General features: G+C 43.5%; 1 pseudogene across 1 annotated transcript in view; it reads left to right on the top strand.

The window, feature by feature from the left end:
- LOC144382402 (actin, cytoplasmic 2-like) overlaps positions 1-12703 on the top strand; it is a 228868-nt pseudogene that overhangs the window by 100541 nt on the left and 115624 nt on the right. Inside the window, exon 3 of the transcript XR_013449282.1 lies at positions 1991-2298. The product of XR_013449282.1 is annotated as an actin, cytoplasmic 2-like (transcript). The remainder of the gene's footprint in view (positions 1-1990; positions 2299-12703) is intronic.

Genomic DNA, 12703 nt, shown 5'->3' with positions numbered 1-12703 from the left:
CTGGAGGGAGAAGAGTATGTGTGCTGGCTTTTGTGTTAAGAAAGTGTTCACACTAAAAATATTTAACTGAGGGAAGGGATTGACTAATCAGAATGGAAACTGGCCAAAGGGGATAGATACTAGCCCTTTAATTTCTTAGTTGTGGGGAGGTCCAGGAGTCCTAAGGCAAGAGATAGATAGTCTCAGGATGGTTGTCATTTGCCAAGTGGTATGCACATATTTTAGAATAACTGGTACATCTATAATGGTGGTGTGTGTTGAATAACTTGATGTGTGCTGTTTTGTATACATATCCTAAAATAACAAGGCATGCACTGCAAAAGAATTGGGGCATCAAGGCTAGATTTCAGTGTCTGGTTATCTTGCTATGTGGCTTTGGGGAAGTCACTTCTCTCCCTCAGCCTCAGGTTTTCCATCAGGCTAAATGATGTTTAAGCCTCCTTCCATCATAACATTCATTTCCACAATTCTATAGCCATGATCCAGGCACTATTTTTATTCTTAACACGCAACATTGTGTTATGATGGAGAGCCTGCCTGCTACTTGGGTCTGAATCCTGATCCAGGGCAGGTTCACTAAGTTTTCTAGGTCAAATTTCTTCAACTGTTAAAATGAGGATTACAATAGGATCTACCACACAGGGTTGTGATGAGGGTTCAAAGGGACAATGCAAGAAGAGTATTTAGTACTATGTGTGGTACAGCTCTACTCAATTGATGGGAGTTCTTATTCTCATGGCTAGAGTCAGCTGAAGAGCTACAGAGCATTCTTTTTCATCCTTCAAATGCATCCATGAATTTCAAGGTTATGTTTCAAGTCCAAGTTACCCTAGCTATTGAGCCCACTCCTAGTGTTAATGGCACAATGAATGTGAGGGGGAAGGTGGCATGGGGCCATGTCTTCAGAACGTGTGCCAGGCATGGCCAAGGGCCCATTCTCTGATGTCTCAATCTGTTCAGCAGGACTCTGCCACGTGCCAACTTTTCCTAAGCCACAAAAAGATTTAGAGTTTGTGGTGAAGTGAGATATTCAACAAAGGAGAATTCTGCCTTTTGTTGGAATTTGGGAATGGAAATTCAAGGTCTCTTCATTTCAGAAGAGCCTGAAAGATGTGGGGGAGGCTATGGACAGAACATATCCCAGTTAGAATTTTCCTATTAAATTTTAATATGAAGGATATGGACATATGAACAGGAGTGGCTCAGAATTTTTCATTAAGCATAAAAAATGAATACAGTGGTCATATATTTGGGAGTCTGTCTATCATCTATCTATCTATCTATGTACCTATCTATCTTATCTATCTATCTACATCTATAGAATTGGTTATAAGGTAGTTGAAATCCTGGGAATTTAGTTGCCCATTTCATTGAAGGGTCCAGGAAATGGGTTGAGTTTAGGCTTGGCTGATTCAAGTCGCTCAAATATTTTTACCAGGACTTGTTCTTTCTCTATCTTTCAGTTCAGTTTTCTTCTATTTTGCCTTTTTTTCCCAAGGATATTATTCTCAAGCGATGGCTAAGAAGTTGACTAGTAACCCTAGACTTTCATTTTACCCATTTCTCAACCCTAGCAAAAAAAGAATACTTCTTTCCAAATCAAGCAGCAAAATCCCAGGTGGGAATCCCATGGGTCCAGCTTGAGTTATACATCTTTCTCTGAATTTCACTGAGGCCAAGGGGAAACAATGCTAACTGGCTGGGCCTGGGCCTCAGACCATCCCTTCAAGCCAAAAGGAAGTATTAAAATCAAACTTCACACACCAAAATTAAGAGGAAGTTTGGTTGATCCAAAGAAAATTGGAGTGTTTTTCCCCCCACAAAGAAGGCAGTAAAACCAACAGATCCCATTACAAGCAAGAATTTAGAATGAAAAAAGTCATCAGTACACATGTGCCCACAGACATGTTTATCTGGAAACTTTCGAGAAACAGCTGGAAAAATCAGCTGTCAATCTTGATGAATTATTTTGCTGTTTCCTTTTCTTTAGCAAAGTCCTGGAGGTTCATTGATCCAGCAGTCTTCACCTCTGTTGAGCCTTGACCCTGTGCCTGGTGCTAGAAGCTGAGGACAGGGAAGGAGCAGGACCCTCCCGGAACTCGTGTCTGGTGTCTGGCTGAGAGCCAGAACATGCCACTACTTTGTTATCCTGCTCTCCTACACGGATTTCTCTATTCCATCATTCTTCTCAAGTAAAACTTGGACCTGCTTCTTTCCCTTTGAATGCTGAAGGCTCCATCTCCAAGTTCCCTTGCTGGAAGGCATATTATGAAATGGGATGTACCATCAGAGACGAAGGTAAGAAATCTGAACTGCATGGCCTCACATAAACCCCACTAGGTCTCTGTTAGGGGCTCCTTTCCCTTTCAACAGGTGTAAGGACAAAAGGCCCATTGTCCTTAGGAGCCTATAGGATAAATAGAAAGAACATGTCCTTGCTGGTTAATCTGCTGGCGATAGAGAGTATTGTTTTATCTCCTGCCATCTGCACGGTTCCATGGGATGAGTTCTATTGTGGCACAAAGTCCGCTTTGTCTTTCCAACCCACTGAGACATTTAAATTGACCTTTCATATATTCCTTGGTTGTCACAACCTGAGTACTGAGTTCGTATTATGCATCGAGAGGATTATCAATTTTTTTTTTCTGCAAGGGCACTGTCAGCTACAGAGATGCTAGGATGCTGAAAAACAGTGTGATTCTCTTCTGCTAAAAAAAAAAAAAAGTTAAATAGACTTTTTTTTGTGGGGGGGGAACAGTTTTAGGTTTACAGAAAAATTGAACAGAGAATACAGAGTTCCCATCTACTCTCTCACTTTGCCGTCTTCCCCAGTTTCCCCCATTATTAACATCTTGCATTAGTATGGTCCATTTGTTGTAATTGATGAGCCTATATTAATACATTGTTATTAACTGAAATCCATAGTTTATATTACATTACTCTTTGTATGGTACAATCTATGGGTTTTCACAAATGTCTAAGGATATGTATCCACCATTATGGTATCACACACAAAAGCTTCCCTGCCCTAAAAATCCTCTGTGCTCAGCCTATTCATCCCTCTCTCCCCCCAACCTGGGCAACAATTATCTTTTTACTATCTCCACAGTTTTACTTTTTCCAGAATGTCCTACAGTGGGACTCATACAGTATGTAGCCTCCTCTTCAGATTGATGTCTTTCCTTAGCAATACGCATTGAAGGGGCCCCCATGTCTTCTTGTAAGTGGATAGCTCATTTCTTTTTATTGCTGAATAGCTTCTGCTTCATGTTTAAAGCTTCCAGGGTTCGAAAGCAGAATGGTTGCCCCACCCCACTGGCATTTTCACATTCATGAGATTACTAGTCATCACCTAAGTTTTAAAAAGTGGGCTTGCTGCATGCGTTATGTGAGAGAATTAAATACCATTTCAGAATGGTTTCAAGTACCTTCTGTAGACCTGAAGAGAGAAAGAGCAGATTCTAATATCTCAGTCACAGCCGAACCAGAGGTGGTCTGTTCTCCAGGCAGCACTGGAGTTCTTGGCATTTTTACCCAGAAGAATTTATATCCACCTAATTCGTGTTTTCCCTAAAATAAATGATCTCCTGATTTTTTTTTTTTTTAGTTCCAGTAACATTGGAGGTCCCACTTACCTGATTAGTAATAACATTCATTTTTAAGACCTGAATCAAGCGTTTTTTTTTCTCCTTATACTTCCTAAACAGAGCTCATCTAGTCCATGCAAAGGGTGGTGGAGGAGCTCCCCCTCACTTATCTGGCATCTGATAGTTGTAAAAGGTATAGGCTTTCGAATTCAAGGTTGTACAGTTAATTTCCTGGCTCTGTCCCTTCCTGGCTGTGTGTCTTTTAATAAGCCATTTCTCCTCTCCTAGCCTCACTTTGCTCTCCCATAACCCACAAGTAATAACAGGGCTCTCTCTTTTAAGGCCATTATGGATATAGAAGGAGATAATTCATGGAGAGCATGAAGCACAGTTTCAACAACAAAAAAACGTCCTCGAACCTCATCCAGTCCACATCAGGCAACAGGCCTGTGTGTAAAGGAAATGCTGAGTACAGTGTAGGTGCTCATTAAATTATTCCTGACTGATCAAGGGGGCAAAGGGAGGGCAAATCCTTTCACGTGCAGGCTCTCGGAGAACACAGGCATATATAGAAGGAAGCAGACTTAATTGGAGTCAAGCATGATGGGGGAGATTAGGTACCCTGTGCAATCCGACACAACCAAGGACACCACTTCTAGTACCTTCTGACTCGGTCCCTGCTGGGACGGGGCTGCTCCCGATAACTCACATTCTGCTCTTGCCCACCCTTGAAAAGCCCATCTCCTGAGCAAGCGTGTACTTTGGTAAAGTGATTAGCAGACAACCTGGTTCCTAAATTTAATGAGCAATTTCTTTAGGGTGAAACTGATTGTACAGAATCATTCTCTGTCTCTCCTCCTCACCCTTCCCCCGACATCTCCCAGATAAAATAAATGATCAGCTAATAGTTATTAAGATGCCACGGGTACAAGAAATCCCAATCCCACAAACACAAGAGCTAACTATGTACCCTGGGTGTCATTTTTTATCCTACTTTTGCTTTTTACTCACTTTCATTTTGTAGACAAAGACTGTCTTGCCAAAGACAAGGTAAATAAACTCAGACACATCCTGTCTCCCTTACATCTTTGTTTATCTATAAACTGTCAGAGATACTGATGAAAATCCACTAAAGCATGCTCCAAGCACTTATACCAAGGCCATGCGAGATGGAAGCATGAAAGCTTGATGTGAGCGGAAGATATCACCTACAATGATACCAACTTGGCTCTATGTGAAGACACGCATAAACATTAAAGATGCCAACAAAAGATGACCCACTGTGACAGTTAGGGATGGACTCAATTGTGTAAAGAAGCAACAATGAAAAAAAAAAAAAACACAGACACAGCAATGTGACAAAGTTTCTACATAGTGAGGAAGTGATCAAGTTTAGAGGTTAAGAGCATGCATTTAGGAACGAGAATAGATTTGAAACCTGGTTGGATCTTGTACCTTTTAATCAGGCAACCCATTTAACTGCTCCATGGCAGCCCCCACCACCCACCCCCCCGCTTGCCTCATGTGCAAAATGGGATAAATGAGTATCTGCCTCAGAGGATTATTTTTTGAAGACTGGATGAGATAAAATATATAAGGTGCTTGGCTCAGGTAGACTTTCAGTAAGACGTAGCTGTTATTTTTATTGTGTTAATAAGGATTGCAAATTAAGGAACATCTAATAGGCAGCGTTGCCCCAATTTTATCACCATAAACCTTTCCTTCCAGGGCATCCTCTGAGGTTAATGTTCTACAGAAAACAATTTGGGAAATGCTGCCTTAAATAAACAAAACCTGAGACTTTTGCGGTGGGAATATGGGTGTTTGTCTTGGATATCCTCACTAGCAAGTTACAAGTTTTAAAATAATGCTTGTGGTTGTTTCTATAACATTTTGGGCATCGGGTTTGGGGTCAGGAATCCTCAATGCTGTCCTCGTTTCTATGGAAAAATCAGATCTCATTTACATCATTCCTATTTACAGCAACTTTTCTGGGACCCAAATAAAAACAAGGACTGCCTGAGCCCATTGGCTGCAACTTTGCAAAGCAAAATCTTCCCTTTGACCTTTGCCTACCCCATCCTGCTCTGGGTCAGAATTCCCCCTTGTGTCCCATGAACACAGAAGCCATCACCTACCCCTTGGGGAGGTACTGTGAGCCTGGAAGAAGCATCTCGAGCCTCTCTGGAGAAAGATAAACTGTGTGCAAGGTTATGGGTATTTTATGATCTGTTATAGATGGATAATCCAAGGTGCAGGCTTACAGCTTGACTCTTTTTTTTTTCTTTAAAGCAAGGAAGCTCCACAGTGAAACTCATTTCCCACAACTCCCAAAGTGGTTTTGCAATAAATCTGTGAATTTAATCAGCCTCCTCTGTTGAGGCACTCTTCCCTAATTGGGTTCTTGTGAAGAATAATAGACATGATGACAAAAATACTAACCAGAGTCTCATCAATAATACTGATGATAAAGCTCCCATTCCCCGAAAGAAATGGGGCACGGGCCTCTGGTGCAACCCAGGGCAGCAGGCTCGTCCAGTCTCACGTACTATTTCCTTTTTAGACCATCAGACTCTTTCTCCGCCTTCCTGGCCAAACAGCAAGAAAATGGAAATCCCAAACTGGAAAACGAGGGTTTCCATCACTTTTGGCTAGTAACTAAGTGGACTACTCAGTAGGCTGCTAGAAATTTTCTAGATTACAAGAGAGTAATGGGGAATTGCATTCAAAATGAAAACAAACATGGAACACAGAATCCAAACAACACCATTTTGTTTCCTTTCTCTGGTAGGCAATTCCTACTCCTCTCTCTCAAATCCTGGGAGTAGTGGTGGGGTATGGAAGGGCCCTGCCAGGAATGTAACACACACAACTGTTGGCCATCAGCTGGCAAACCAACCTAGTGACAGAATCGGGCATAGGAATTAGCTGCCTCACGTTCCCCAATTATTGGACAAAGAGGACGTCCAGATCTAGCTGGGATCTGTCCTACATAGGTTGGGGGTTGAAAGAGGGAGGCCCTAATATTGGAGGCAGGCCTGGAAGTGTTGCTAACCCCTGGAGAAGGGGGGTCGAGGAGCAATGGCAGAGGCAGCCTAGATTTTTCCATTCTGGAGAATGAGAGAAGCAAAGTGTGATAATTGAATTAGAGGTGGAGGAAAAGGAATAATTTCACAAGGATGTCATCTGTCCCAGGCCTTCCCCATGAGCCTGGCATTCCAGCACCCTCTCCATTCTTTGCGTGTGAGAGCAGTCCCGACTCTTCCCCCCACTCCCCGCTCTTGGCCCTTGGCCGTCAACAGATCATGTTGGTGATAAACACAGGAACTCACCTGTGGTCAGCAGACACAGGGTCAAAACTGCAGGAAGAGATGTAAAAAATGCCATCCTCCCCATGAACTGGACACAAATGCCTGCTCGCACAACAAAAGATCTAGTGTGCTTGGTCTCCTCTAGCCTCAGGCCTTCACGAGCGCATGAATAGGGGCACTGATGGGGCACAGATGCAGGAAAAAGCCCAGGTTCCCTCGTTTCAGTCCCGAGCTGTGGTTTCTCTGCTTCCTCCCACTGGACGGCTTCAGTATGAATTGCTCCCAAAACCAACAGTAAAATTTAACCACCACTCCTTGCAGGAAAAGAAGAAATCCTGAGTCTTGCTGATTTTGGCATGTGACACACACACACACACGCACGCACATGCACGCACGCACACACACACACACACACACACATGCTGTGGGGGTTTCCAGGTGATACTGCTAAGTAGACCAGGGCTCTCAACACAGTGTTGTCCCTGGACAAGAAGGATAAGCATCACCTGAGAGCTCATTAAAAATGCAAATTTGTGGTCTCACACGGTCCTACTGAGTCAAAAGCTCTTCGGATTAGGCCCAGCAATGTGTGTTTTAACAAGCCTCAGAGTAATTTCCAATGCACACTTCATTTTGAGAACCCTTATCAGAAGCTGATCATTTCTCCAGAATTCTTTACAGTTTTATGCCTGTATATTTGCTCCTTCTCTTCACCCCGTTTGGCATGCTTCTTTATTTTCTGCTTGGCAGGCTCCTTTTTAGTCTTTAAAGCCCTCTAAAAAATACCGTTTTCTGTTGGTCAGCCTCCCCTGACACCATTCTGTCTACCTAAGCAGAATTAATTACCCCTGATTTGTTTTCTGACAATACTTCAGGTAGCCACTGACATATTATATTACAATCATCATGTATCTTCTTTCCACACCAGGATGTGAGGGCAGGAAAACGCCTAATTCAGCAAATGCTTTATACAAAATATCATGGGCCTATTATTATGTTAGCTCTGGAGACATCAAAATAAAATAATAAAAATATTAATTAAAAAGTGGGACACTGCCTCATTTGCCTAATTCATTATTGCATGCAAAATAAGATTTCAAACCCCAGGCATGTGCTCGCTGTGTAATGCTGGGCAAGTTACTTAGCCTCTTTAAATCTCATTCATACAGAAGAAAAATGCTAATAGTGTGTACTTTAGTGTTTATGGGATGAATAAATTAGAAACATGTGTAACAGGGGCACCTGGGTGGCTCAGTCAGTTAAGCATCTGACTCTTGATTTCAGTTCAGGTCATGATCTCAGGGTCATGACAGGTCACTGAGCATGGAGCCTGCTTAAGATTCTCTCTCCCTCTGTGCCTTGCCCCTGCCCCACTCATGCACAGGCCCTCTCTCAAGAAGGAAAGGAAGGGAGGAAGGAAGAAAGAAGGGGGGGTGGGAGGGAGGGAAGAAAGAAAGAAAGAAAGATGTGTATAGTGCTTAGACACTGAATGTATGTTAGTTGTTATTGCTAATTATAATAATATTAATATCATCATTGGCATCATCATCAAATCACTAGTAACTTGCATTTTGCCTGGTACAGAGAATGTGGGCATACATGTGAAGATGAAAAGATCAGGGTTCTGGGCTTATCTACTTTACTTGATGGCATACTTGACACTCAACATAAACAAATTTGACTTGACATCAAATGGTTCCTAAGATGTACACACATGCTCCTTAAGTTGCCCAGTACAAGGATTGATGAATACCAAGAATTACTTTGCTGGAGTTACTTTGAGGTTGTGTTCGGTCTACACAACACCCCCTCCACTCACACCACCTTGAAACAATGATTGGTTCTCAAACTTGATTTCACTGAGAATCAGTTGGGAAGCTTTTCAGACGAAATCCCAATGCCTGTCTTACTCCTACAGACCAGACCGAACTGATATGACGTATGGCCCGGGCATCATCGGGACTCCCAGGTGATTCCCAGGTTTGGCCATAGTTTCTCCCTGCTGTGTACCAGAACCCCCAAAGAAAGTAAATGGTAGTTCACAATGAGTGGTTAAGTAACTATAAAAGTCTTACCATTTTTCATAAAATGGAAGTGTGATGAGCATGCTGCTGGTGGGGTGAGGGCAGTAAAACAATGGAGGGGTCTACGGAAATACTTTAAGTGCTGTACCATTCAGAGTGGGTGGGAACGTCTGGCATAGAGCGACGCCAAACCAGTGAGCGTCAGGAATAGCATACCGATGACACTCGTGGCTGATGAACTGCCTTTAGCTTTCAAGTCAGCCCCTCAGTCTCCGCAGCTCACCCTTGGGGCCTTTGCCCTGGGCAAACCAACTTCATCTATCAACAAAGTCCCACAAGACTGTAGGAGGATACCCATCATGTCAGCCGAAACTCCCAGCGGCTGAAACTCCTGACAGACACCTTGAGACTGCTTTCTCTCTGCTACAAGTTAGAGATTGTCTTATGCCTGGCCCCCACAGCTCTGTGGATTAAGACCCCTTTTCCTGACAGTCCATCAGTCTCCCAAGTGTTTCCCTCTCCTCAACATTGTTTCTCTGGGAAAGCAGCCCAAGTATGACGGTGAGGAGGTGGCTCCTTGGGACAGGGTCCCAGGGCCACCAGAGCAAGGCTCAAAGCTCTGAGAGCCATGTTAATTCTGTCCTCAAACTCTGGTTAGGACCAATAAGGAAGGGTCTAGATGGCAGAAAGGATTTATTGCAATAGTAATAGTGGAGGAGGGGCAGCAATGGCTTTTAAGAGGTGAATAAAATTAAAATAGCTAATAGACAAAATTAAATAATAAACAAGCCCACATAGACTTTATGTTCAAAAGCGAATTTTTAACCATGACTTCAACAACTTACAGCTATTCTGACAGCCAACTGTTCTTTAAATCACACTTACATATACTAGCACACAGTTTCTTCTTTTCCCTTGCTCTCCCTCACCCCCCCCCCACTTCCTGTTTCTTTTTTTCTTTTCCCACCAGCATCGTCAGGGTCAAGTACACACATCTTGGTACATTCAGCACGGAAGTGAAACAGGGAGAGGGCCACTAACGTTTCTTGAGAATCACCCACACTCCAGGGCATTATGGAACCAAACCTCCTTTAATCCCCACAAAAGCCTACCAAGGGATATTACCTACCTGTTTTTTAAAGGATGAGCAAAGTGAGGCTCAGATAATAAAATACAGTTTTCCAAGGCAGGCATAGCTAGCAAGTGTGAGAGCCAGGGCTTAGATTCTCAGCTCTGGGACTCCGAAGCCCATTTCTTTGCATGACCCCGGGCTGGGCTCAGCGGGCAACTGTCCTCTCACATGTCATCAATGACACTCTGTTTGCCATGCCTACAGATGGGGGGAAGGGCCCCATTTGGGCCTCTTGGCTCACCTGGTTTGACTAGACCTGCAGGGCAGCTGTTATTTCGGTTTGGATCTCTATCCTGTGTTCTCACTCTGGTTGTCCTAATGTCCCCTTTCTCAACACATGTTCATGCCTGTGACCCTGGCAGGACCCACAGGGAAAGTTGGGGTGGGGGGACTCCATGACACACGGGCAGACCCACTCTAGGCATTAAATCTACAGATGCAGCAGTTTCTTTATTTCTCGAGGCAGCATTTCGTGCCTGCGTCCCTGCGTAGGAGATGGAAGGGAGAGAGAGAGAGGAGAGTCCCAGGCAAGGAAAAAGCTGCAGGAGAACATGTAGCAGCAAATTCACATGCCATTTGATAACCATCAGCTCACAGATTCAGATCTTGCCAGGTCAGTGCACTGGTGGAGACGGGACCCAACCGAGTGAAAGGTCCCTTGCTTCTGGCCCAGCCCATTTCTTCCCTTGGGAGCAGAGAACACTGCAACAGAGGGAATTTTGAAATCCTATCCCACAAACTCTGTAAGACTGAACACAGGCAAATGAATCATTCATTGAATCTCTTCGAGTTCTTGCATATCACTATCCAGTGATGAAGGCGCTTCCCCATTCAGAAATGAGAATAAATTCTAAGAAGAATAACCTTTTCATTAAAAAGCTAGGCTGTTATTTTTCCAGGGGTCAACTGGGTACCATGCATATTTTTATAATCTCTTTGGGCTGCTGGAGTGGGACTGGTTTGGTGCTATTATGGTGGCAGAGATTTCGACGTGTGTTTTTCCCTCCTCTCTGAGGTTGTGGTAGACAAGCAGGCATTCACATTTTGCAACTCTGTAATGAAAATGACACCCCTACTTCATGGTTTGGGGCTGTTTTTCCAGAGTGGGCACAGATGGTGTTTCTCTCTCCTCCAGAGAATATTTTAGGATGTAAAGTCTCTGAAATAAATTATTCAACTGAGGCCAAAATAGTCTTCTGGAAAAAATCATATGTGAATAGGAAATAAGAGCAGCCTGGCCCAGCCTGAAAAAAATTTAAATGCAGCTGGTTTTTAGAAATGGTAATATTTGTAATAATGTTTGTATTGGGAATGTAATGAGACCTGGAATTGTGGAAGGGAGTGCTGTTTTACCCAGGAAATTTAATGATTGTCTTGTTTTCCTTCCCCTTCTGTTCCCTTCCCTCCCTTTCCCTCCCCTTCTTCCCCCCTTCCTTCCTTTCCCATCCCACCCTCCCTTTCCCTCCCTCCCCTTATCTTTTCCTTTCCTCTCTCTCTCTCTCTTTCCCCACGCCCCCCACCCAGGGATTGGTGATGAGTAGGCAAGGGTCCATACTTCTAAAACTTTGATAAGAATATGAATCACCTGGGGATTTGGTTAAAGTGCACATTTAGATTCTCTAGTTCTGGAGTGAGACCCGTTGCATTTCCAACAAGCTTCCAGGTTAGGTGGGTGCTCCTGGTCTGCAGATCACTCTTTGAGTAACAAGTGCTAGAGGAAGTTCAGATAAATTATATACTGGGGGAAACTGTGCTTTGCCAAGCTACTAAATTAACTATTTCATTCATTCCTTCAATAAATATTTACTGAAACCTGCTTAGTCCTAGGTGTTGAGCCAGGTGTTGGAATAAAGTGGTGAGCATCACAGACCCCGTCCCTGACTTTATTGAGCTTAGAGCCTAGTGTGCGTGATAAACAGCAATCAAATGATCACGTATTGAAATATAACTATATTAAGTCCGACCAAGGAGAGGTATAGGAGCAATGAGATTATAAAATCGGGTGCTTTCATAAAAGGGCCAGAAAAGGCTTCCCTGAGGATGCGACAGTGAGCTGAGCTCTGCAGGTAACCCCAGTAGTCCTTATTATTATAATAGCAAGCAGCTCACCATTCCTGAACATTTACATGGCCCTGGTACCCTACTGTTTCTGTGCATTATCTCATTCACTTATCACAGTAACTGCATAAAGGTAGGTGCTACTATCCAGTTTTACAGAAGAGAGACCCGAGGCTTAGAAAACTTGCACGAGGTCACACAGGACACAGCAAATTCATGGCCTAAGGGCCGGCCATACATATTCTCAATGACTCCCGTCAGTGCTTCCAGGTATGGGCTAGGACATGAACTAGGAAGACCGCTGACCACTGAATCAGCTGAAACGGCTTCTTTGCTCCTTGTTGTAACAACAACCCTAGAGAAATCTGTTGTGCTTCTGCTGCTATGATAAAGCAAGGAGAACTCCAGGCAGGAATCAAAGGTATGCTTTGCCAATAACTTGCTGTGCATTTGGGCAAAGGTCACGACAGCCACCACGTTTTAAGCACCTACTATGTGCCGCAGACTTCTCCAGGGGGTTAACGTAGGATTAGCTCAAATTTTCAAGTTAATTTTGTGAGACCCGAATTATGTGTTAATAGCTGCATTTTA

The sequence above is a fragment of the Halichoerus grypus genome, chromosome 1 (genome assembly GCF_964656455.1).
Source record: "Halichoerus grypus chromosome 1, mHalGry1.hap1.1, whole genome shotgun sequence".
In the NCBI taxonomy this organism is placed as follows: Eukaryota; Metazoa; Chordata; class Mammalia; order Carnivora; family Phocidae; genus Halichoerus; species Halichoerus grypus.
Note: the sequence above shows the minus strand (reverse complement) of the source record. Positions and strands in the feature narration are given on the sequence as shown.